Raw genomic sequence first — 25,114 nt, 5'->3', positions numbered from 1 at the left:
AAGGGTTGAGTGAAGCAAGCCCTTCAGAGACATAATGACAGCCCCTGGCATCAGTTTGCAAAGAGCAGGCGCTACTCTGTCATTAGGATGAGTGGCAGCATATTGACTTACTTACTCTCTAGTTAATTCATTTGGAAAACAGTTAGTGACTTCAGGACCCAGAAGGCTGATGCCTTTAACAAATGCCCAAACACACATGTTCAAGGGTTCTTGGTCCACATCAGTGGTTCTCAACCCTGGGTAACCATTGGAATTATCTGAGTTATTCTTACAGAACATAGTTCTAGGGAGTTACTAACAATATAAAAAACTCTAGAGCAGGTCCCTATGCTGCAGTGATGACTGACATGCCAGGTGATGGCCAGCCTGGGGAACTCTCCTCAAGCTCAAGTCTGGTCATACATGACTTGAGGGTGTGCCTTGAAGAATATACCTGAGTATCCATTTGCCTAGCTCATGCCTTCTGCTTCCTCAAACCACTAGAATAGAGACTCCAAGATGACAGATTTTCCCCTATTTTTTCCACTATTGTTCTACAGTCTGTGGGGACTGCTTCCTATTGGACGTCTGAAACCACAGTGCTGAATGGCCCGGTAGCAAGCATGTGTTAGAACCTTGATAGCTATCTGAAGTCTGGATAAATGGCCATTTCCCCAGAGTTCTGTGCACAGCTAAGGCTCTTCTCTTCACCAAAAGCTCCTGGGTTGTCTTACGCCAATCAGAGCAGCACAAGCCTAGACTTGAGATGACCAATGTTTCTAGAAGGAATTTTGGAAGTCAGCTGGGACAGTTTTCCCCAAAGTGAAGGCTTTGCCTCACCTTCGCCGTGCCTGATGTATTTATACCCAACTCATAGTGTCTTTACTACAGCCAAAATTTGCTTTTATACATTTGACAAAGAATTCTTCCCCAAATCAATTATTCCAAGGAGAACATGTAATCACTTACCAAAAGTAGGAAGATATCAATAAAAATAAGCACAAAAGAAAGAAATTTGTTTATAAAATTTAGTTAGGATGAGAGCCTGTGACCTTTCCCCTCTCCATGTGGAGGTTTGGAGTCACTGAGAGCTGTGAAAGACATCAGCACTGCCTTGAGACTATTTGATGTTACAGCCTTGCATAATATTATCTTAGCCCATCTACCCAGCCATCAGTTGTATTCATTCAGTGGAGAAATCTCCAGCCATGTAACCTCTGTATTTTAAAAACTGAGGCCAAAGAGGGGAAAGAGCTATCCAAGGTCTCAACATTTAAAATTTCTGCCATCATGGACTTCCTATTCTAGTGACTGTAGAAAGAATAGGGACCAGGTGAGACAAATAAGGCATGTGAGTAATCAATTTAAACCACATCTTCAGGGTGTATGTGACCTGGCCCTGGCTTAAGACGCTGTCCCACGTTTACTTCTACTTATCAAATACCTCCTAGGTGCCTAGCATGAGAGCCAGGCAGACCAAGTCTCATCCATCATGGTACAAAACAGAGAGAGTACCAGGGTGCTCCCCCCAGTGCCCTGCCTTCTGACAGAAGATGCTTTCATGAGTCCCATCCATATCTGCCCACGGAAGGGACTTGGGCTCTTTGTGTTATGTTGGCATCTTTTCATTTGAGAAAGCAGCTACCCTCCTCTCACACCATTCTGGGTTCCACCTCCCAGCTGCATGCTCTTTGAGAATGCCGCTAATTTCCGTGTCTGGCTTCCAGACCTAGACGTCAGAACCACCCCCTTTCATCTCAGGTCTGTGATACAGAAGACCTTCACTATTGGGAACAGATAGCCTGGAAGGTGGGTTCTATCTCTCAGCAAGATTGCTGTAACTTAAGTCTCCCGCCCCCAGTCAAGGCTTTCCCTCTGCCTCGTAGGTATGTGAATACAAATACGCCTTTCATTTGACTGACTGGAGGTCTCCAACCTGCAATAAATGAAACATCTGATCCCCTTGAATCCAAATCACTTTTTCTTTGATTTTCCTTTACTTCTATTTCTTCTTCCTTTGTTCTATAGCTCGAGTCAAATTTCCCTTTAGAAATTGAAAGAATGTGTGTGGGTTTTCTTGCCCCACCCACCCCCCTTAAACCAAGCTCTGGTGCAACTGCTGGGTCACAGACTAGAATATGAAGATCAAATTCAATGGCAGCTTGTCTCCAGTAATGTATTTTGCAGGCCATTGTCCCTCCCTGCGTGGGCAGTGGTTATACAAATTAGCCCGTGTCTACTGGTCACTAAAGATGGTCATCTGAGTAATCCCTGTGCTTGAGAAAATATAAAAGTGAAGACAATTTCCTCTGAGGAAAGAACTTAGTCACTCATGCACAAAAGCTCCATGCTGGCATCTGACTATGGAGTCGAGCATTTAATTGCATTTCTAACAGTCCATCCACACAGACAGTGTTGAGTTCTCAGTTTCAGCTAACAGGAAATGAGGGAATCTGTTAGTCTCTGGAATGATCAGAGAGTACACTTTAGATACTATAAAAGGCAAGCAACAAATAAGCATGGTGCTGACCCTCTGTAATCCCAGTGCTGGGGAAGATGAGTCAGGAAGACTGTGAGTTCAAGGCCAGCCTAGGCTGTGCTGTGAGACTGTCTCAGCATCTCCTCCCAAGAAGGCCAGCAGGATCTATGAGCAGCTAGTGATGCCTCTGCACACTCACTGCTCTTGGTGCTCCATTGAGGGCAGCGGTCATACAGCCATCTCCTCTTTGAATCAGTAGACAGGCTTGTCCCTTGGGAGTGGTTGTGCTGGTACCAGAAGATACGCCAGTTTCCCATCACTGTGACAAACTACTTGAGAAAACAACTTCAAGGAGGAAATATTTTGCTGGGTGCTGGCTCTATTGCTTTTGTGTCTGTGGCACAGCAGAATATCACCATGGAAAGGCATGGAAGGGGAAAGCTGCTTACCCATGGCAGCCAGGAAGCAGAGAAAAGGACGGTAAGGCACCAAGGACAAGACATACCTTTCAAAGTCACACCTTCCAGTCAACTGCTTCCTCCTCCTACCCCAGCTCCTAATAGCCCATTCAGCTATGAACTCATCAATGGATTAATGTATTGATGATGTCAGTCCTCTCTCAATCAATCACCTCTCTGTAGAGTGACTGGCTGGGGACTAGCCTTCATCACATGAGCATTTCATCTTGAAATGGCAGTAGAAGGTTATGACTGAAGCATGATGTTGTACCTTTCTATGCTCTGAGTGCTTGTACCCACTTCCCAAATATATATATATATGCTTTAGCATATAATATATTGTATATAAAGTATAATATATAGGCTTTAGTATATAATATATTGTATATAAAGTATAATATATATAGGCTTTGGTATATAATATATTTATATAAAGTATATATTATATATATGTATATATTTATATATAGTGGTATCAAGAGGTGGAGCCTTTGGGAGGTGAATAAAGCATATAAAAAGGTCATGAAGGAGCTTGTTGTTTGTCCCTTGTGCATGCTGATGATGCAACAAGAAGGCATTCTCTATGAGAAACACCTTCAAAGGACTCTAAATCTGCTAGTGCCCGATCTTCTATTTTCAACCTTCCAGAACTATAAGGAATGTAGCTCAAGCATTGCCTAGTCTTTTTCTTTCTTTCTTGTGGTGGTATTGTGTTCCCCAAAATATTGTGCACCCTAATAAACTTATCTGGGGTCAGAGACAGAACAGCCACTAGATACAAAGGCTAGAAAATGGTGGCACTCACACCTTTAATCCTAGCACTCCAGAGGTAGAAATCCCTCTGGATCTCTGTGAGTTCAAGGCCACATTGGAAACGGCCAGGCATGGTGACACACGCCTTTAATCCCAGAAAGCGAGCCTTTAATCCCAGGGAGTGGTGGTAGAAAGCAGAAAGGTATATAAGGCGTGAGGACCAGAAACTAGAAGCATTTGCCTGGTTAAGCTTTCAGGCTTCTAGCAGCACAGTTCAGCTGAGAGCCATTCGGATATGAGGACACAGAGGCTTCCAGTCTGAAGAAACAAGACCAGCTGAGAGGTTGGCCAGGTGAGGTTAGCTGTGGCTTGTTCTGTCTCTTTGACCATCCAGCATTTCACCCCAATAACTGGCCCCGGGTTTGATTTTATTAATAAGACTCTCTAAGATTCCTGCTACACTTTCTCCCTTTCTTTCTTTCTTTCTTTCTTTCTTTCTTTCTTTCTTTCTTTCTTTCTTTTTTTCTTTCTTTCTTTCTTCCTTCCTTCCTTTCTTTTTTTCTTTCTCTCTTTCTTTTTGTTTTTTGTTTTTGTTTTTCAAGACAGGGCTTCTCTGTGTAGTTTTGGTGCCTGTCCTGGATCTCCCTCTGTAGACCAGGCTGGCCTCAAACTCACAGAGATCCACCTGGCTCTGCTTCTCAAGTGCTGGGATTAAAGTGTGTGCTACCACCACCCAGCTGCCTAGTCTTTTTCTATGGCAGCCTAGATAGATTAAGATATACTCTTTAATCTTGAGCCACTGTTGCCCAGGGCCAATCAGGCTTCCTGACTCTGGGTGCAGTTTCTGTGTCTTTTTCACCTGTATGTAGTTGGCAGTCCTTCAGATGATCATAAGCATCCCTGCCTACTGGTGTCCACACTCTGCCAAGTCCCCTCTCAACTTGACTGTAGGCTGTTACTGACCAAGCAGCACTCAAAAGCTGTTTCTGTATTCCTGATTCTAGAAGCTGTGTTAGTGAAGCATTTGAGCTGTGAAGTCTAGAGATTTATTCTTAGGCAGTAATAGTACTAATATACCATCTCAAGATCACTTTTTCAAGCCATATGGCAGCGAAGAGGGTTCTTTCTGTCCCCCAATATATTTTCAGTTCTCCCTTCATACAATGGATGCTTGGCATTAAATAGATAGTTGGATACCTGCATTGTCCTGCTTCCCTTGCAGCTATGATTTGTACAGTTATACTCTGGTTAGCTGACATATGTAGAAGCAAGATATGCAACATTGGGGATTGTTTATAGTAGGAGATAAGCTATTTTCATCTTCCTCCTTCCATCAGGCTGGAACTATACATAAAGGCTGGAGTGCTGGTAACCATCTGGAATAATGCAGCGACGGTGTAGAGCAATGGCAGAAGGCATAGGACACTGACACCAAGAAGTCCCAGATCATTAATGTGGCCCTTCCAAATGGGAGAAAAATAAACCTCTGTGGTGCTGTTTCCTGAAGCTCACACTATTCTCAAACCTAACGTCAATTCAATCTCTCTTGTTTGTGAACAAAAATGGTAACTCCTGTACTAAGTCAGACATTCTCCTAATGGGGAAATGCCTTTGACCGACCCAGCAATTTCCCAAACCAACACAGAAAGACAGAGAAAAGCCTGCTTTAATGTCTTCTACATCCTTGTAATTTTTGGACACTTTCTGTCTCTAATTGTCTTGGTTTCCTTTCCTGATGATGCAGTAAAATACCGTGACAAAAGCAACTCAAAGGAGAAAGGGTTTATGTGGCTCACAATTCCAGGCTCTAGTCCACCACTGAGGGGAAGTCAAGGCGGCAAGAAGCCAAAGCAATTGGGTCCCGTCACATACACAGTCTAGAACAGAAAGCAATGAGCTAGTGCATGTATCACACTCTCAGCTTGTTCTCATCTTTTCATTCCGTTCAGGGCCTAGCCTATGGAATGGTGCCTCCCACATTCAGTGGCTCTTCCCACCTCAGCCAACCCAGTTAAGAAATCTCTCACAGGCAAGCCCACAGGACAACCTAATTGAGACTCCCTTCCCAGGTGATTCTGGACTATGTGAAATTGATAACTAAGGAAGCTAACCATCACTTAGTATTTGGGAGGTCTTAACAGAAACTTCTGTTGCTAAGGAAGCTTGATCATTTCCCTGGATGGTCCCTCATCCATTGGCCCCAACACCTCTCCCATAGGCTTCTTCTTTCCTGCTTCCAACGTGCTTCCCCACAAGCATTGCCAAATGCCCCCACATTCAGCACACCTTCGACTCTTTATCCTATCTTCTCAGGAGCTTCACTTCCATCCTAGGTCAGGCCTCAGCCTTTTCCCTCTTGTGATTCCTTTTCACCCAAGAAATTTCTATTTGGCCCTAACTATATAGAAATATAAAATATGTCTGCAAACCAAATGTTTACTAATAACAAATTATAAAGGACTTTATTTTAAAGCAATTTATATGGACATATCATTTTATCATTTATTAGAGGGGAAAACAAATTTGCATAGTAATGAGATGAATATGTTTATATTGACTTAAAGAATTAATTATTGGCTTCAGGCCTATCCTACTGACCCTTACAATACAGTCAACAAGCTATTCTTTCTAAAAAGTAAAATGAAAAAGGAGCATTAAACCTTGGCTGAGTATTTGATATTACAAGACAGAGCATTTCAACAGTTTTCAGAGTTGATCAATATTTTGATTCTATAATAATCAGTGCTGAGAAAGCCACTTGCATAAACATTTAGTACAAAGTGGCAGAAACATGTTCAAGGCTATTTCAGAAATTGCTCAAAATTCTTTCCTAATCCCAAAGCCAAGATTCATTTAATGATCTTTTTAATGAAGCTCAAATTGGCAACTCAAATAACAATTTTTAAAATCAAATATTCTAACACAATACAATCCAAATATTTACTAATTTGACATGTGCTGAGGAATAGGGTAGGAAAATATTCTTTGTTTTCAGTTAATCAAATCATTGTGCTCCTAGAGCTGAAAACATTGTATTCACAATTTTAAAAACTCTGTAAATCATCACATACAATAGTCTCATGCCTGAGCTGAGGGGTCAGACAGGGCTCAGGCTCCTGGAGCCACATAATGTATAAAGTGTGCATGTGTGTTCAGAACAGAGCCTGCCATCCAGTCACATGGTACAACAGGAACCAAAGCTGCCAGAAACATCCTGGATACATTACACTTGATTTTTTAAATTATTTGTTAGTCATTATGCTTTCAGAAAACTTTTAGTGTTGGTAACTTTTCTTTGAACCTCTGAACTGAATGACATGACATCGTAAGAATCTGTGCCCTAACTCAATAATGCTCTCCTGCCCTGCCCTCCTGTTAGAACTCTGTCCCAGATGTACCCAGACACTTCTTCCTCCATGCTGTGACCTCACACTCTCTCTGAACCTCTTTCATCCTACGAGGACCTAGTGCTCCTGTTCCCTAAACCTTGGCAGACCCTAATCTTCCTCAGGGTCTTCTGCAGTCCCTGGGCTCAGACTCTCCCAGATTCCCATTTGCTTCTGTGACCAACATGCCCTGGAGTCTTCTTCTGGCCCATTGAGTTAAAAACAAAAACAAAACCCTCCCCCTCCCCCCGCCCCACCACTCTGTCTTCTCCATGTTAACCCCCCTGCCCCCCCCCCCACCTCCTGGGCCACTTCAGACAGTCCTGTAGGCTTTCTTGCACTCCTCTCTTCCTACCCCGACCTCCCCATCCCCTGACATCTCCTAGATCCTTCTCTTGTACAGGTAGCTGTCATCCTCTTCTAGAGGCAGGCCCCTTCTACCTACCAGTCCTCCAGGAACTTTCCCTGTCCACATTTCCTAAAGCCTCCCAATGTCTGCCCCCATTCTCAGGACCCTGACTCTCTCAGGAGAATTTCTCTACCCAGAAGACCTCAGAACCTAAGATTAGGCGTCTTTCTGCCCCATGGGCTGCTAAAGTTTGGTCCTGTCCAGAAACGTCATGTGTGGAAACTTAAGTCCATATTCTTATGTTTGATGAACTTGGAGCCGTGCCATAATTAGCATTAGATTGGAGGTCTGGAAAGTGGGTACCTATGATGGTGACAGTGGCTTTCTTTTTTATATTTTTCAAGCAAAGTCTTCCTACTGTACCCCTGGCCAGTCTAGAGCTCACTGTGAAAAATAAATTGACCTTGAATTTGTGGTGATCCTCCTGGTTCTGCTTTCTTAATATTGGGCATTAATAGCTTTATGAGAAGAGGAGGACATGCCTGAATTACCTGGTTTCTCTGGCTCACCATGGGAGGTGATGCTCAGTGACACATTAATGATGACAGCGTGAGGTCCTCTTCAGATGCTGTGGTACCGTGGACTTCCCTGCCTCCAGAGCTGAGAGCCAAATAAACTTTTCTTCTTTGTAAATTCCCAGCCTTGGACTTTTACTTTCAGTAATAGAAAATGGACTAGGTGAAGGCTAGACTCTCCCTGAGAAGTGGCCCCCCTCCCCACTCCAAGAGCCTCCCTAGCCCAGCAGGTCAGAGCTTCCAGGGACCAATCTCTTCCCAAGTGCTTCTGGGAGAGACATTTCATATAGCTAGACTGACCCAGTGTGTGACCTTTCGCCCTTTTTTGTCTCAGTGTTCTTGTCTATAAAATGGGCATGACAGAACTACTTACCTCTAGGACCAGCTCAAGACACAGAAGCACAAAGGGTAGGGTATAAAACTTAAGGAGGCCTTATTAGCCTCATTGACCTCCCCACGGTTCCAGACCCACAAAAGTCTGTCTAGCGTTGTGAGGGACTGATGAGTGAATACACATAAAACCTGTGAACAGCACCTGCTATGAAGAGAATGTTGTCCGTGTGGTAGGACTTGAATTCTGCTATGGACTAACAACCCATGCCCACCTCCCAACTCCTCTGGTGTACTCTATGCCCAGTATGGTGGCTTTAGGGGGTAGGGTCTCTGGGAAATCATTGGGCCAAGAAAGTAGAACTCTCATAAGGGAATGGATGTTCACTTCAGAGGCTGAAAAACAATGGCTTGTTTTCTGCCACATGAAGTGACTATCCACAAAGCAGGGAGAGAGGTCTCAGCTCGGCTTCACCTTCGCCTTGAACTTCCTGGCTCAGGAACTTGAGAGGTATATTTCTGTTGTTCAAGTCACTTAGCATTCCATTACATAATAACAGTTCAAACTAAGACAAATCCCACCAATGTCTTGCCCTGACCTGTGGGCCCAAATAGTTCACAGCCTTCAGTCCTCCTGCCTCTATCTCCTAAGTACTGGGACCACAGGTGTGCACCACCATGCTTGGCTCCAGTCTCTTGAAAGCTTAAATGTTCCTTCCGTGGTATTTTCTCCTCTTAGGGAGCCCAGTATCACGCTCTTTCTGAATGGCAGGTCTCAGTAAAACCATTCCATGGTCTCTTCTTTCTAATTGCTGACTCTGAGTCTAAGACTCAGACATCTGGGACTTCAGGTTCCTTTGAAGGGATAATTTCATCATGCTGCAGGGTGGCCAGCACGCCGGCCCAGAGTCTGGTGGCAGAGGGATGACAGAGAGGCTATCTGCTGCACCATGGACCCAAACACGTGCTGCAGTTCAGCACTCTTGTGCTGAGAGCCCACTCTGAGACCACGACTTAAGAAGGAGAGGGAGAGAAGCCAGGTAGCTCTATTACTATTTAGGGGTCTTGAATAAGTTCCTCTTCTCCTCCAGTTGAGGAATTAAAAGGTAGGCAAAAATCTCAAGCACAGCAGGTAGCAACAGGTAACAAACTTCATTACAAGTGAAGAAGACTTATACATATACATACACACTTAAACACACACACTTATACATATACATACACACTTAAACACACACACTTTCACACACATGCACACATACACACACTTAAACACACATTCTTTCTCACATGCATACTCATACATACACTCATACACTCAAACACACACACTTTCACACATATATACACTCACACACTTAAAAATGTACTCTCTCACTCTCTCTCTCTCTCTCTCTCTCTCTCTCTCTCTCTCTCTCTCTCACACACACACACACACACACACACACACACACACACACACACACACACTCTGATGGTGGGACCAAAATCTATTTTCCCCAGAAGGCTAGGGGTTTTATGTGTTGTGGCACTGGGCAGGTCCCTGTCCCCTAATTTTGAGTTGGTCAACTTAAACAATGAAAGGGAGCTGACAGGCTCATAGCACCAGGTAAAGATGTTTAAAATGTGCCTTGAGCATATCCAGCCAGCCTGGACCTGTTAGCATGACCCAAGCCCTGACTGCAGGAGAAAAACCTGCTAGGCCTGTGTCTGTCAGGAAGGTGGGGAAGAACTGAAAGTTTGTCATCTTGATGGTCTATCTGTGGCCCTTTCCCTATTTGTCTGGGATCTGTCTAGCTCTGAGTCCCTCAGGGCTAGACCATTAGGGCTGACAACTGGTGGGAGGTCATGACACACTCCTAAAAAGAAGTGGCCAAGTAGAGCAGACAAGGGCTGTAAGAATTGATCAATAAATACCAACTGATCATCAACTTTGTGTTTTTGATGGCCTTAGTAATATAGGGGCTCGTAAAATGGAATGGAGAAAGCACTCTTTAGAAAGAGTGCCGATTTATTTCTGCCTATGAGCATGCATTTATGCAGCTACTCAATACCTATTTATTGAGCTCCTTCTGTATGCGAGGCACTGTTCCAGTTGCTGAGAACATAAAACTGAAGAAAACTCCCTGCCCTCAAGAACTTACAGGTGGAGGAAATAAACAATGAGTGCCTTTGGTCGTATTTCCCCCGGAAGATGCTGAGACAAGGCTTCTAGGCACGGATTCGTTCAGGAAGCACTTTCAGAAGACAGTGGTAAGGGAAAGCAGAAAGGGGAAGAAGCCAGGCAAAGGTGCAGGGTCCCAGAGGCCCCTCCTCTCTGTGGAACAGGGTGCGTGGCTTTATTCCCACAGCACTGGCAGGACGTAGACAGAAAGCAAATATGCAGGTACCTTTGCTCTCCTGCAGACCCTGGAACCTTCCAGAGGCAAGACATGAAGAAGCCAGGGTTATATACGTAGAACCTAAGGGAATCTGGTGTCACACCACACACACCATATACACACCCTAACATAAGGACAGGCAGAACAATGTGATTGCAGAAGGGACAGTGGCTTACCACTGTTGATGCTGCCTGCATCCATGGGGGCTCCACAAATCTCACAGGACTTCACAGAGCTTCAGGATCTCTATTCCCTTTTCTTACCATTCCCTGAGGGAAGTGGGATGACTTACAGGGAGACTCTTGGGGAGGCCTAACACAGCTATACACAGAAGAGCTGACTGGTGCTTAAACTTTTGCAAAAAAACAAAAACAAAACCAGTTATTTCTAGACTACATTTTCAAAGCAGATTCTTCAGATTTTGCAACGGCCCCTGGGCTATGCAGTGTGAGAAGGGGATACCTATGTTAGAGATTCTGTTACCACTATTGTTAATGACACATCTTATACTCTCCTTACACTTGTGCCCCCACTTCTGGTACCAATCTAAGCATCTTGTTGTCTGAAGGCTTCCCCTGATTGCTGGATCACTCTCTGCCTGTCCATATATCCATAAGCCCAAGGCAGGCCTGAAGGAACCCCAGGGTGGCCTCTACTTCAGCTGGTGGGAGCTAGTATTTCCATAGCCTAGTCATCTCCCCCCCACATCCTGGGGAATTAACTCCGATGCCTGAGATCTCCACTGGTCCCCAGAGTCCCTGGCAGTGCAAAGCCTTAGCTGCTCACAATGACAATATACCCACTTCCTTCCTGTCTTGCTTCCCCATTCACTATCACTGCTTCTTAAGAGCATCTCCAAACACAGATGGGCCCATCCCAGCCTTGTGTGAGGTCTACTGGTAGAGAGAGTCTATTTGGCTACTTCTAAAGCTTTGGGCTGGAGGTTTGGTGGTGCCATTTGTCAGGAGAAGGGAGATTGGTAAGGGTGGGGAGAGTTCTGAAGGGGAAACAGCAAGCATGTAGAGGATCATGATGAATTTGACATGTCTACTGGCCATTCAGGCTATGCTGGTGAGGGGTCAGGTGAGAGCGTGAAACTGAAGCTGACCCCAGAGCATGCTGGGTGTTTGTATAGCAACGGCAGGAGACGATTACCTCTGGCCTGGTCTTCCTGTCGGCAGAGTGGACAGCTTCATAATCCGAGTCCAGAAGGACATCAAGTCTAGGTTATTCTTATATTTTCAAAGGCCAGTCAGGCTCACCAGGAGCCTGTTTACACATGTGCACTGTCTGGGAGCTACACGGTTGCCTTAAGGTGAATACCAGCCTATGTTATCCAGGAAAAGTTTGAATCTTAAGGTCAGATGGCACTGGGTTGCAAGATTGCTCCCTAACAGAGTATCCTTGAGCAAGTAATTTACTTCCCTTAGTTATGTCTATAAAGCAACAACAATAAAGTTCCTACCTGTGAAGATTTAAAAATATCTTGCCACAAAGCACTCAAGCAGGCCAGGTATGATGATGATACATGCCTATCATCCCAGCACTCTGGAGCCTGAAGCAGAGGCTCATGAATTCAAGTCGCACCTGGGCTGTGTAGTAAGCTCCAGCTGAGTTTGAGCTGCATAGAGAGACTGACCTAAACAAAAACAAAAAAAGGAAGGGAAAAGGTTAAGCACAGGGTTCAGTGAGGAGAGTGACCTCATGTGTCTGCCCTTGTTCCTGTTCTGCTGCTATGATGAGACTCTGACAAAAAGCAGCTTGAGGAGGAAAGAGACTATTTGGCTTATACTTTCGGGTCACAGTCCATCCTTGAGAGAAGTCAGAGCAGAAACTGAAGCAGAAACCATGAAGGAATACTGTTTACTGGGTCACTCACTGGTTCCTGCTCAGCTAATTTTCTTATACAGCCCAGGGCCAACTGACTAGGGACAGTGCTGCCCACAGTGGGCTAGGCCCATCAACATCAATTATCAGTCAACACAATCTCTGACAGACATGGCCACAGGTCAATCTGGGCAACTACTCCATGAAGGCTCCCTCTTCCCAGTTCACAGTCACAGGTCATGTCAAGTTGGCAACGAAAGCTAACCATAGAGTCCTATTTGATTTCCTTCTCTAGAAAAGATGTTGATTTTCCTTTTTGATCGTGTCTGCATCTATTCCAGCTGCAGTTCCTAGATAATTTTTGGCAGCCAGTGTGGTCAGTATGAGCATCAAAGAATTGCTGGGACACAATGGCTTTGATTTTAAGTTGGCATCTTTGACTGTCCCAGCACCACTGCTACCATAGAATTAGCCCAAGGTTTTAACCCGAAATCTCAGGGAACTGCATATCATATATATATATATATATATATATATATATATATATATATATATATGATAAAAAGCAGCTTGAGGAGGAAAGATATATATATCTTTATATATATATATCCTCCTAGCCTCGGTGAGAAGTATGGAGAGGTGGGGAAAAAGACAGAGGGGAAGAGAGAAGAGAGGAGGAAGGGAAGAAAGGAGAGAAGAGAGGAGGGGAGGGGAGGGAGACAAGGAGAGAGGCTGACACTTTCTCTTAGGTTTAGGCCAGGATAGCCACTACTAACTTCTTACATACCTATTCTTGGGCTTGTCACAAACCATTGGCACATGCCACAAATTGGACCGTAAATGCAAGTCCGTCAAGAGAGTCTTGGGACATTTCAGACCTGGTACCCTAGCTGACAAACACAACTGTTAATGCCGGAGTCCTGTCTCTCAGAAATACCAGCTTGTGTGTGTGTGTGTGTGTGTGTGTGTGTGTGTGTGTGTGTGTGTGTGTGTGTGTTAACCCCACCTGAATGGGCCCCAGTACAGATGTAGGCTCCCCTGTGGATATGCCCTTTTGGGGTATTTGTGAGCTCTTTAACATGCCCTGTAGTTGGTTTTAAAGGGTCTCTTTGTCCTGAGAGCTTACAGACGACAATCATGCCTCTCTCCGGTCTCTGTTTTTTCATCTCTGATTCACGTCAAGCATGGTCTCTGTTTTTTCATCTCTGATTCACGTCAAGCATGAGTGGAAGCCTGCTGTTGTGAGTTTGCATGGAGGAGGTGAAGCCCTCTTCCATCCTGCTTGGTACTAGCAGGAAGGGGAACATCAAACAGCCCTGCAGACTCCCGACATGGTCCAGATCTTCCTGTGTGATGTGGGGAGGAAACTGGAGGCTTTGTGCTCCCCTTGCTCAGCTCACATCCAGTCTGTGCTACCCTTCTCTTACAGCATAGATCCAGTGGTCCCCAGGCGTGTGTGAGCAGCAGTGGTGTGAGGAGTTAGATCGAGAGGGGAAGAAACAGATCTTCTGTCAGGCTGGGGAAGACCCGAAGGAGCCAGAAGTGAGGGGGAGGGGAAAGCTAGCCTCCTCTGGGCCCCCTGCAGGGCTAAGAATTGTTGACCTTGGGTGGTGTGAACCCAGTGCACCTCAAGACTCAGCTGCTGCCTTTTGAGGCTGCCGAGAACAAGGAGCTAGGACTAAGTGTAAGAGGCCTCTCCCGTTGTGCTTTTGTGCTCATCTCTTAAGTACAGCCCTGGCTGTATCACTTGATCTCTGGCTTTTTTTTTTTTTCCGCCACCTCTTCCAGTTTCAGGCATTGTGGACCACATACAGTCCCGGTTGCATACTTTTCTAATTATTTAAAAATGTTATAGCTGGAGATGCAGCTTAGTGGGAGGGCCCTTGCCCATCACATACAAGGCCCTGGGTTCAATCCTCTTCACTGACAATAAACAAATACAATTTAAAAATATATTGGAAATAAAGAAGCAATCGAGGAAGGAAAAACTGGCCCATTTTTAGCTTGCAGGCTGCAAACAAACACACAATGGGCTGGAGGTGGCCTGAGAACCTTTGTTGCCCCTCTCCACTCCAGAGACAGATGGCTTGGTTAAAATCTCCACTCTGCTTCTCCGCAGCTGTACGATGTTGGGCAAACATGCAACCTTTCTGCTCACCTCATTTACCAAATAGGTAAATATGCATACAGTTCTTAGTGTACAGTCAGTGCTTAATATTTGTTATCCTTGTTACTAATACATATCTGGGACTTGAGGGTATGTCAAGATGAGAATGTAATTGTCACAGTTTTATTTGTCTTTACCCCAAGGCTGGTGGAGAGGGAAGTGTGCTGAGTGTCTGGAGCTCAATATTTCTTTATTTGTGCATATATGCATTTTCAAGTATTTACTGAGACTGTTGTATGCCGGTACTGTCATAAGCACTGGGGATGCAGTCGAGAATAAAACAGAGCAAATGTCTGCCTTCAAGCAACTCACAGTCTAGTGAGAGACACGTGATCCACATGTGCACAAGAACACAGATAATGGCATGAAGGTGATACAGAGCATCAGAAAAACTAGGGCGGAGGGAATAAATGCTACAGCAAGGTGGCTGTTTTTATAGGAGGAGCAGAGAAGTCTTCTCTGGGATGGTGTGCAAGCAGAGGCTTGAGGAAGGGAGGGAAGTCAGCCACCTAGGTATCTGAGGGAACAGAATTCCAGGCACAGGCAACAAGCGGTGCAAAGGCACTGAGGTCAGTACCTCCTTGGCCTGTTGAAGAACTCGGAAGCCAGAGCAGCAGGAACAGCCATGCCACGAGAGTCAGCATGCTCTAAGGAGAAAGGAACACAGACAACAGAGGCCTGGGGAGCTGGGCAAAGGGTGTAGACTGCATTGAGCCTTGCAGTCCATCACTGCAAGGACTCCTTGTCTGAAGATGCTGGATGGTGTCCTGCTTCATTCTCAAGGCAGCCTCCTTCCCAGGCCCCATTCTTTGTTATAGCCACACCATCCTTTTGTTCTTAAGGAGTTCAAAGCCACGGGGGTGATGGAGGGGGGTGTATTAGTTATTTGGCTCACTGCTGTGACAACATCCTGGCCACAGCAACTTAAGCAAGGAAGGGTTTTCTCTGGCTCATCATTTCAGGGTATACAGTCCACTATGGAGGGGAACACAGGCCAGCAGGAGCATGGTGCAGCTGGTCACATGGAGTCCAGTCGAGAAGCAGAGAGAGGTGAATGCTGGTGCTCAGCTTGCTGTCTCCTGTTCTATTCAGTCTGAGACCCTGGTCCATGAAATAATGTCACCACATTCAAAGCGAGGCTTCCCTATTTCGTTAAACTTTTCTGGAAACGTTCATAGATGAATCCAGAGGTGTGTTTTCATGGTGATTTCGAATGATCACAAGGTAGATATCATTACTCAGAGTTAGGAGTCCCTCATGTAATAGAGACAGAGGAGATGACAGAAAAACTGTTGTCAATCAAGAAGGGGCACTGGGGTATGGAATTGGCGGGTGGCAGGGTGACCCCAGAAGCCCAGTGAAAGACTTTGACAAAAAGGTGCAGAGCAAAGGGCCTTTGCTGCAAACATGAGGCCGATTGGTGGATGGCGACGGGATCTCCCAAGACCCTCTTTTTCTCTTCCTGAGATGGTGCAAGCTCAGAGGTGAGTAAAGCAGGCTGTGGCAACCGGCAAACACGCCGTTGTTGCTGTCCCTGTGGAGAGAGAATCGGAATCGTGGGTCTAGGGGTGCTGATGGTATAGTTACGACAGACCTAAGTGGTGGCTCAGGAGTAGAATACATGCTCAACATACACCAGCCCCTGGGCTTAATCCTGAGGGCCTAAAACCAAAGTGCAGTAGTTTTCAAGTTGCAAAATGACAATTGCTGTTGCAGACTATTCCTTTACACTGTGTGAAGATGTGTCACTGTGATTGATTGAATAAAGAGCTAAATGGCCATTAGCTAAGCAGGAAGAAGTTAGGAGGGACTTCTGAGAACAGAGAGCTCTAGGAAGAAGAAAGGCAGAGTAGCCAGCCAGATGTGGAGGAATTAGGATGGGCAAAATGGAGATGAGGTAACAAGTGCATGGAAGAATGTAGATTTAAAAATATGGGTTAATTTAAATTATAGAGCTAGTTAGAAACAAGCCTAAGCTAAGGCCAAACTTTTATAATTAATAATAAGTCTCCATGTTGCTTTGGCATGAGTGACCAGGGAGGCCAGGAAGAGGCACATAGTTTCTAGAAATAGTTTTCCATGTAGGCTTGGGGAAAGGAGAAGAGAACATGGAGATGTGCCTCAGGGCTGAGCTCTGTAGCCTCACATGGATGGTAGCTGGGACATTGATGTTTCCCTGTGCTAAGTGGGGCTCTTAGAAGATTGGGGCCATGGCTGGACAATCCCCGTACCGCCTCCCGGACTTGACTCACTGCAGGAGCAGGTCAGGGCCAAAGTGGCAGCCCCTCCAAGTCCTCTTCCAGAAGTCCAGAGAATGTGAAGAATAAACAGAACTGTCTGGAGCAGCAGTCCTCAACCTGTGGGTTATAACCCATTTGGGGGTCGAATGACCGACCCTTTCACAGGGGTCGTCTAAGACCATCAGAAAACATTGATATTTACATTATGATTCATAACAGTAGCAAAATTACAGTTATGAAGTAGTAATGAAAATAATTTTATGGTTGGGGGTCACCACAACATGAGGAACTGTGTTAGAGGGTCACAGCATTAGGAAGGTTGAGAACCGCTGCTCCAAAGCAGTATGAAATTGAAATTGAGTGTGGAAATGCACGATGGGAAGTAGACAGGCAAGTGTGGAGTCCTGCAGTGAACAGAGCAGGAGTGCTCTGTGCTTCTGCTAGCCAGGTCCTCAGGGTGACTTAGATGAGACTCCTTTGATTATGTCCCCTCCCCAAGCCTCCCTGCTCCAGAGCCCACTTTCCTTTTAGGGCTTGGGATGTAGCTCCGTGGTAGAGGCCTTATCTGGTATACACCATGCCCTGAGTTCAACAACCCCCTCCCCTCCCCTCACAGTATGGCAAAAATAAATAAGTAAATGAACACATCAACCATATATCATTTTGAACATGTCAATACCAGTATGAGCGAAAGGCAACTCCACTTCCTATAGCCTCCAGCTGCAGGTAGGTCCTTAGGCCTGGCATACTTACCTGTCACCTGAGGACATTTGTTGTCATCCCTGTCTCTGACACCTAAAGCAAGCTTTCTTCTTCTTCTCTATATTATATTTTTTCACCTTCATTCTGGTAATCAGGGCATCCAGCATTGACTGAGTGCCATAGTCCAGTGAAAACAGGAAGTAGAGGACTATAGCGCTGAGTCAGAGAGCTCTCAGCTTCCAGCTCAGCTTCCCAGACCTACAACACTTTTTTGGGTGGGGGAGGGGGAGGCGTTGAGACATGGTTTCTCTGTGTAGTCCTGGCTATCCTGGGACTTGCTCTGTAGACCAGGCTGGCTTCGAACTCAGAGATCTGCCTGCCTCTGCCTCCTGAGTGCCGGGATTAAAGGCATTCACGCCCAACTAATATTTTCATCTGCAATACTGATGTACAAGGAATGCTAATGGTGTGTGTGGGGGGGGGGTGGGAGGCAGGGGCTGGATGTGTCTGTCTATTTTGTTGTCATCTTATGTAGCTCAGGCTGGCTTTGAACTCTGATCCTCCTAAATTCTAAGATTATCTTAGCTGGTGGTGCCCACATGAGTTTTCTCAGGCTCAGTGCCCACACACAAGCAACTGGGGTTTCTGAGCTTTCCAGTCTGTCCTTGCAGAGGGTTCAATGGCCCTAGGCTCCTTTGACAAACACATTCAGGTCATTATTCCCCTACGGCCAGTCTTGCCCATGAGCCCCTCTGCTAAATGATCACCACATCCTTCAGATCCTGAAACATCTTCCAGCTTGCTCCAATTACTCTCCGCTCCCACCAGGAGTTAAATATTCCCATCATGCTTTGACCCTTTAGAACAAGTCTGATGGTTGTATCATGAAACAGTGGCCAGGCAGCTTAATTGAATCTTTTTATGTCAAGTGCATGCAGACATCTGTGCTGAATAACAATGTGGAGCCCTTGCAGAGCATGTTTCCTCTTTCAAGTACTTCACTGCCATTCAATATCACGCTTGCAGAGGGCATTCTCACTTTCCTTGGCTTCGAGCTGAAAAGCATCGGTTGGAATTGGGAGCGGGAGGCTCACTAGTGAGGCTCAGTTGTACTGGAGAGCCGGAAGTCAACTCTGGACAACTACCTCTCATGTCTTTTTTCCCTAGCTACATCTTTTCCCCTCTTGTCTCTGTAGGACAGGTTTGATTCTGGTGCGTAGACAAACCCTTGCACCATCTCAGGGGTTTCTGATGATTCTGCCTCATGTTCTAGATCCAGTAGGCCATCTGGGCTCTGCTCTGGGGCTCTCCCACACAGAAACCTAAGATGAGTAAACAGCCAGAATTTGACATGATAGACAAATATCAGAACTAGTCACCCACCACCCCTTAAAGCCTCTACCCCAAACTTCTGCTCACAATTCGTTGGCTGAAACAAGTCACATGAGCACACCTATCAGAAACAAGCTTCTTAAATCTGTGTCTTGAGCATGGCCATGTTTTCTCTTCCAGTCCTAACACCCCCACCGTCAGCTCCTCTACTCCATCAGTTTTCAGCAGAAGCGCCTGTGTGCGATCTCCTAATTCACTCTCACTTCTTTCCCCCATTCTCAGGTCCCAACAACTCTGTGCCATTGCCTTCTCCTCAAGCCAACAACTTTCACTAGTTCTCGAACCCCAGTCTCATGTCCTTCATGTGCCCTGGAGGTGGCTGGGCCTGGGAACTACCCTTCCAGGACTCTCCTCCTAAGTCCTTAAGTTACAAGATCTTTGCAGTTGCATTCTCTCTAGCCCACCCCATCACCTTCCCACAGTGATTCCAATGTTTCTTCAGCTCTTAGTTGGCCATCTCTTTGTCCACAAAGGCCCAAGCACACACGAGTCTCCTGAACAATTCTCCCTGCAAGCACACACGAGCGTCCCGAACAATTCTCCCTGCAGTAAGAACTGCACGTTTTTGCAGGAAATATTGGCTACAAGCTCGCAATGGCAGATGCCTGGTCTTGCTCTCTGCTCAGCTTTGTTCTCACGGCCTGATGTTCATACAGCACGTTGGAATCTTTGCTCTTATTAGCTGTCCTAGTCACTTTTCTATTGGTGTGAAGGGACACCATGACCAGGACATGTTTTCTCTATTATAAGAGAAAGAATTTAACTGGAGGCTGGCTTACAGTTCCAGAGGTTTAGTCCTTTATCATCATGGTAAGGAGCATGGCGGCATACAGGCAGACGTGGTGTTGGAGCAGTAGTTGAGAGCTACATTCTAATCCACAGACAGACAGAGGCACTGGGTCTGATGTGGACTTTTGAAACCTCAAAGCCCACCCCCACTGACACTCTTCCAACAAGGCCACACCTCCTAATCCTTCTAGTCCTTTCAAATAGTGCCACACCCTGGTGACTAAGCATTCAGATATATGAGCCCATGGGGGCATTCTTATTCAAACCACCATATCAGTGAACTAAAGCTAGCTATGGTGGTACATTCATGTAGCCCCAGAACTTGGAAAGCTGAGGCAGGAGGACTGTGAGTTTGAGTCCAATCTGTGTACACAGTGAGACTTACTCTCAAAAAGCCGAGCACTGAGGATGTAGGTCTGCAGAGTACAAGGCTTGCCTAATACATACAAGGCTCTGAATATAAACTCCAGTACCACACACAGAAAATTAGTTCATTCATTTATTAATTACCTTTTCTCCAGTCCTTCCACCATTTCTATCAGTTCAAATGAGACGCTTAGCTTAACTCTGGTTAGTTCAAAACAGAGTCAGCTATTTGGACTGCGCCATCTTGCAGTGCCCATGGCATCCTTTGTCACTCCACAGTCACTGCAGGGCCGTCACTCCTTCTCCCACAGCCTCCTACCCACAGACCTGTGGGCATCACAGGTCCTCAGCATGGGGGCGTTGAACCGGCATCTCAGCAAGCTGAACTCATCTGAGGTTAACGGAGGAAGAGGGCTACACGTGTCTGTGACAAGACCACTTCGGGGACGAAGGGTCCACCTTCCATTGCGGTTTAGAGGTTTCACCCATAATCCTCCACTGTCTTGGGCAGAGCATGAGGCAGGAGCATGTGGGTGGAGCAGAGCTGATTGACATCTTATGGCCAACTTAGAACAGAGGGGGGAGGGCCTGGGAACAAGATGGGGCATTTTGAGATATATCCCAGCAAACTACTTCTTCCAAGTAGACCTACCTCCTACTCCTCCAACAAAGACATCACGTTATGAACCCTTTAAGGGGTGAATCCACTCATTAAGCCAGAGCTCTTGGGATCTAATCATGTTCCCAAAGGCCACCAGCTGGTGACCAGGGCCCCAATACATGGTCTGGTGGAGGGTATTTCATATTCAAGCCACAACATTGTCTCTGCTGCTCCCCATGGGGCTTGCTTTGCCCCATCCTTGGCTTCATCTTTATGTCTTCCTTTTAAGCCTCATTCAGCCTGATAACATTGGCCTCCCTGGTCTTCTGGTTCAAACCTGCTCCAGCCTCAGGTCCTTACACTTGCTATCTACTCTACCTGGAGTTCTCTTTTCCTGAGTCTTGACAGTCTTCTTCCCCAGTTTACTCAAATAACTGTTCATAAGTCATCCTTCTGGAAAAGTCTCCTCTGTTGAAAATATAATCCCGCTTTCCTAGTTTCATGCCCTGCTTTCATTATTGTTTGTTATAGTTTTGATAAAGGTGTTACATAGTTGTTGATTGTTTATTGCTTGATCCTTCAACCCCATGTATATTCCATGAGAGTAGGCACCACTTGTCTGGCTTGATTTACCATCTTGGAGTCTCTGGTTGGCGCCTAGTACATGGGGGCTCAGTGGACACCAGTTATTGATTATGGGATTGACAAATTGGTGGATTTTGTCACTAGGAGAAATAATGGAGAGATTTTCTTTGATTGATATTTTAACTGTACTATAGTATGTATTTTCTCAAACATGGGAGGAATTACCTTCCCAAAAGCAATTTTTTATTCTTTTGTCCTCCCCAACCCCCTCCACCAAACACACTGCTCTGTTTGAGTGTAAAATGCCTCTCATAGGCTCCTGTGTCTGAACACTTGAGTCTCAGACTGTGACACCATTTGGAGAAGCTGTGGAAACTTTAGAAAGTGGTTATGGCTATATATTTTTTCAGAACATATGGCTATGTTCTGAAAATCTGAATGAGGCTGAATTTAAAACTAATGGATTAATTTATTTGGCAGAGTAATTTCAAGACAGTTGAATTTCAGGCTGTTGGAAGGTTGTTGCTGTTTTTATCCAAGTTTACAGCAGGAATTCCGAGCAGAAAGTGGAGAGGCGAAGAGCTTGAACCCAGTGAAAGTTGAAGATCGGGTGGTTGCAGAGAAAGCAACTGTAGCTGTTGCAGACTTTAGTGCCTGATAGTGTACCCCGACTTGGGGACTAGTGGAAAAGCACCATGAGGGAAAGAGCCACCCATCAAAGGTCCATGAACCTGACACCTCATATGAAAATATTCCTTTGAAAGAAGAGTGCTCGGGAAAAAATAGAGCACCTAGGGGTGTCCTCGTGGAACACAGCTGCCTGGGCAATGTTTTCCCAGGTTCAGCCTATGCCCAAGTACTGTAATATATTTAATCTAACTTCAAAAGTCCCCAAAGTGGCTTCACAGTTTCAAGCTATGAGCCCCTGTAAGATAACAAGAAAATTTCATACTCCCATGGCACAGAGGAAACATTTACATCCCAATCAAGAGGAATGGGGCACAGGGAGAAAAGATCAGCCCAAGACCAAACCAAGTTCAGTAGTAGAGGTGTCCACATCTTCCGTGAGGTGAGCTGAACATTATCCCTGTGCTGCTGGGTTTGTAGGCACACAGAATGAAGGAGTTATGAGGTTGTGAAGCCTAGTACTGAGGATCTGGAAACTAAGCTGATGAGAACAAACACTATGTATATAGCAGGGTGGGATCCTTTGCAAACCTGGGGGGCCCTTGCCTATAACCCTGAAAGTGAGGCCCAAGTTGCAATGGAGATACAAGAAGTGTCACGAACACAGAACTTCTGCTGAGAAAAGATGAAAGCACTGAGTGGAGCTGGCTCAAGAGAGAACTATACCTAAGCCTGCTGAAGACCAGACAATGCCACCAGAAGGCCCAAATGCTGTAGATAGGGTTGCAGTGGTGTTTGCTCTGCTGGGGTTTGGTCTTGGGCTGATCTTTTCTCCCTGTGCCCCATTCCTCTTGATTGGGATGTAAATGTTTCCTCTGTGCCATGGGAGTATGAAAATTTCTTGTTATCTTACAGGGGCTTATAGCTTGAAACTGTGAAGCTACTTTGGGGACTTTCAAAGTTAGATTAAATATATTACATATTATGAGATGGCCTGGAGCCTATGGAGGCCAGAGGCCAACAGTTAGGTTTGAGTGTAGAATGCCTCCTACAGGCTCACATGCTTGAATACTTTGTATCCCATAGGTGATGCTGTTTTTGAAGATTGGAGAACCTTTAGGAGGTGGAGCCTGGCTGAAGGGAGTGGGTTGCTTGGGTGGGGGAGCCTTGTGGCCCCCAGTTTCCTCGTGTGTTCTGGCTGCTTCCTGGTTCACCAAGATGTGAGCAAATCACACTCTCACCACCATGGACAAGACCTCTCGCCCCACCATGAAACTGTGAGCTCCCCAAAAACAATTTCTCCCTGAAGTTGCAGCTTTCCAGTTCTTCCATGACAATGATGAGAAAACTACCTCATTCCTTCTTTCCCCATGACCGTGTTCACCTACGTATATAGACACGATATATACGCACGACTTTATTAGGTCATTAGTTGGGGTGGTGGAAAGTTGATGGTCTTTGATTTTTGTCCTTCATGTGTTGTCAATTTCAAATAAATTAAGTTAGTCCCAAAAAAACAAAGTCTGAATTTCACAATTTTCTGAGAATTATTGGAACCAGGTCTTCCACATGAGATATGAGTCTATAAATATTTTCAGTGCCTAATGCAGTAATTACATTTTGGTGCTGATACACATGTAAATGTTTTCATATTTCTACCACATGCGTGTTGGAGTGTACACACATTTTTCTTTCTTTTCTCTCTCTTTTTTTTCCGTTCAGAGAAGCACATAAAATACAAATCTCTCTACTTCAAAGTCAGAGCAAGAGGAGTTGGAGTTCTAAATATTCTCTGATTTGGAGTGGTGTTCCACTACACTAGCATGAAACCAACTCTTCATCAAAGTGGATTGCTTCAATCAGGGTTATCCGGCGCTCTATAAATTATAAATCACATCTTCTGTTTTACATGGGGATGGAAGCTTGGAGGTGGCTCGCACTCCGACAGATGGACTTGAGGTAGTTTCGTGTCCTCTGCTGCTTATGATTTGCTTCTCAGGTCATTTTCAAAGACTCCACCATTAACTTCAGAGGCAACCGGGCAAGGAGCTTTCAGCAGCTAAGTGTGGGTTTTGGCAAAAGTTCTGATAGTTAAAGAAGGCAGGAGGAATCACAAACAGGGAGACGCGAGGGAGAAGTGGGAGGGAAAGGTAGCTTGGAGGGAATGAGGAGAGAGAAATAACATCCGCCTCACACGATTCAGCTCTCACCGGGTTCCCAGGCCCTTCCCGGACAAGAAATTAAAGAGAAGGAATGCAGGCCTGAGGAGTGAGAGGAGTAGGAGCATTTGGTCTAACCTGTGCTTCAGTTTCCCTCTGGGGCTGTGGGAAAGCTGAAGATCCCATCATCTATCACAATTATGGTCCCGCCTCAAGTCCAGGATCATTTTATCTTGAAATGATCAAATAAGGCGGTCCCCTTCCAGACTGTAGGTAGACTTGAAGGGTGTGTGTGTGTGTGTGTGTGTGTGTGTGTGTGTGTGTGTGTGTGTGTCTACCATTCAATCCCCCACATGCCTTGAGCACACTGCTGTCCTGGCTCTGATCTCCCCCGGCCCCATCTTGTACCTTCTCTTTCGAGACAGGGTGTTACTACATAGTCCAGGCTGGTATCAAATTCACAATCCCCCTGCCTCAGCTCCCTAAGTGCTGGGGTTTTGGTCATGTTGTCATCACTTTGGACTTTCTCCTGTGCTCTGTTTGGACCCTCTGAATCTAGCATCTAAAGTGCTAATGGTTGGAACAATCGGGAGCCTTGGGACCCTGTCTGCTCTGACACCCCGAAGCTCTGAACACCACCGACAGTGCACATGGATGAATTCAGTGAGGACCCAAGAAGCTCTGGATTCAGATGGACAGAAGACAGTGGCTGGGGAGTATGTTCTAGAAGACCGGAAGCAATATGATGGCAGTGGTGAGTATACCTGGACACGTGCACAGCCAGGAGTGCCCTTGTGTGTGAGAAAAGCCTGTTTGACCAAACTGGATGTCTTGTCTACGTGCCTGGGCAAGGCATGTTTCCCCACACCTGTTCCTTCCTGCTGTTTTCTATTGCTTGTGAGGCCCATCTTCCCCTCTTGGAAATATATTAGTAATCCCATATCTAGGGAGTTATTTTCAAAGTTTTCA

This window comes from Peromyscus eremicus, chromosome 5, assembly GCF_949786415.1.
Source record: "Peromyscus eremicus chromosome 5, PerEre_H2_v1, whole genome shotgun sequence".
NCBI lineage: Eukaryota > Metazoa > Chordata > Mammalia > Rodentia > Cricetidae > Peromyscus > Peromyscus eremicus.
This window is presented reverse-complemented; position numbering follows the sequence as displayed.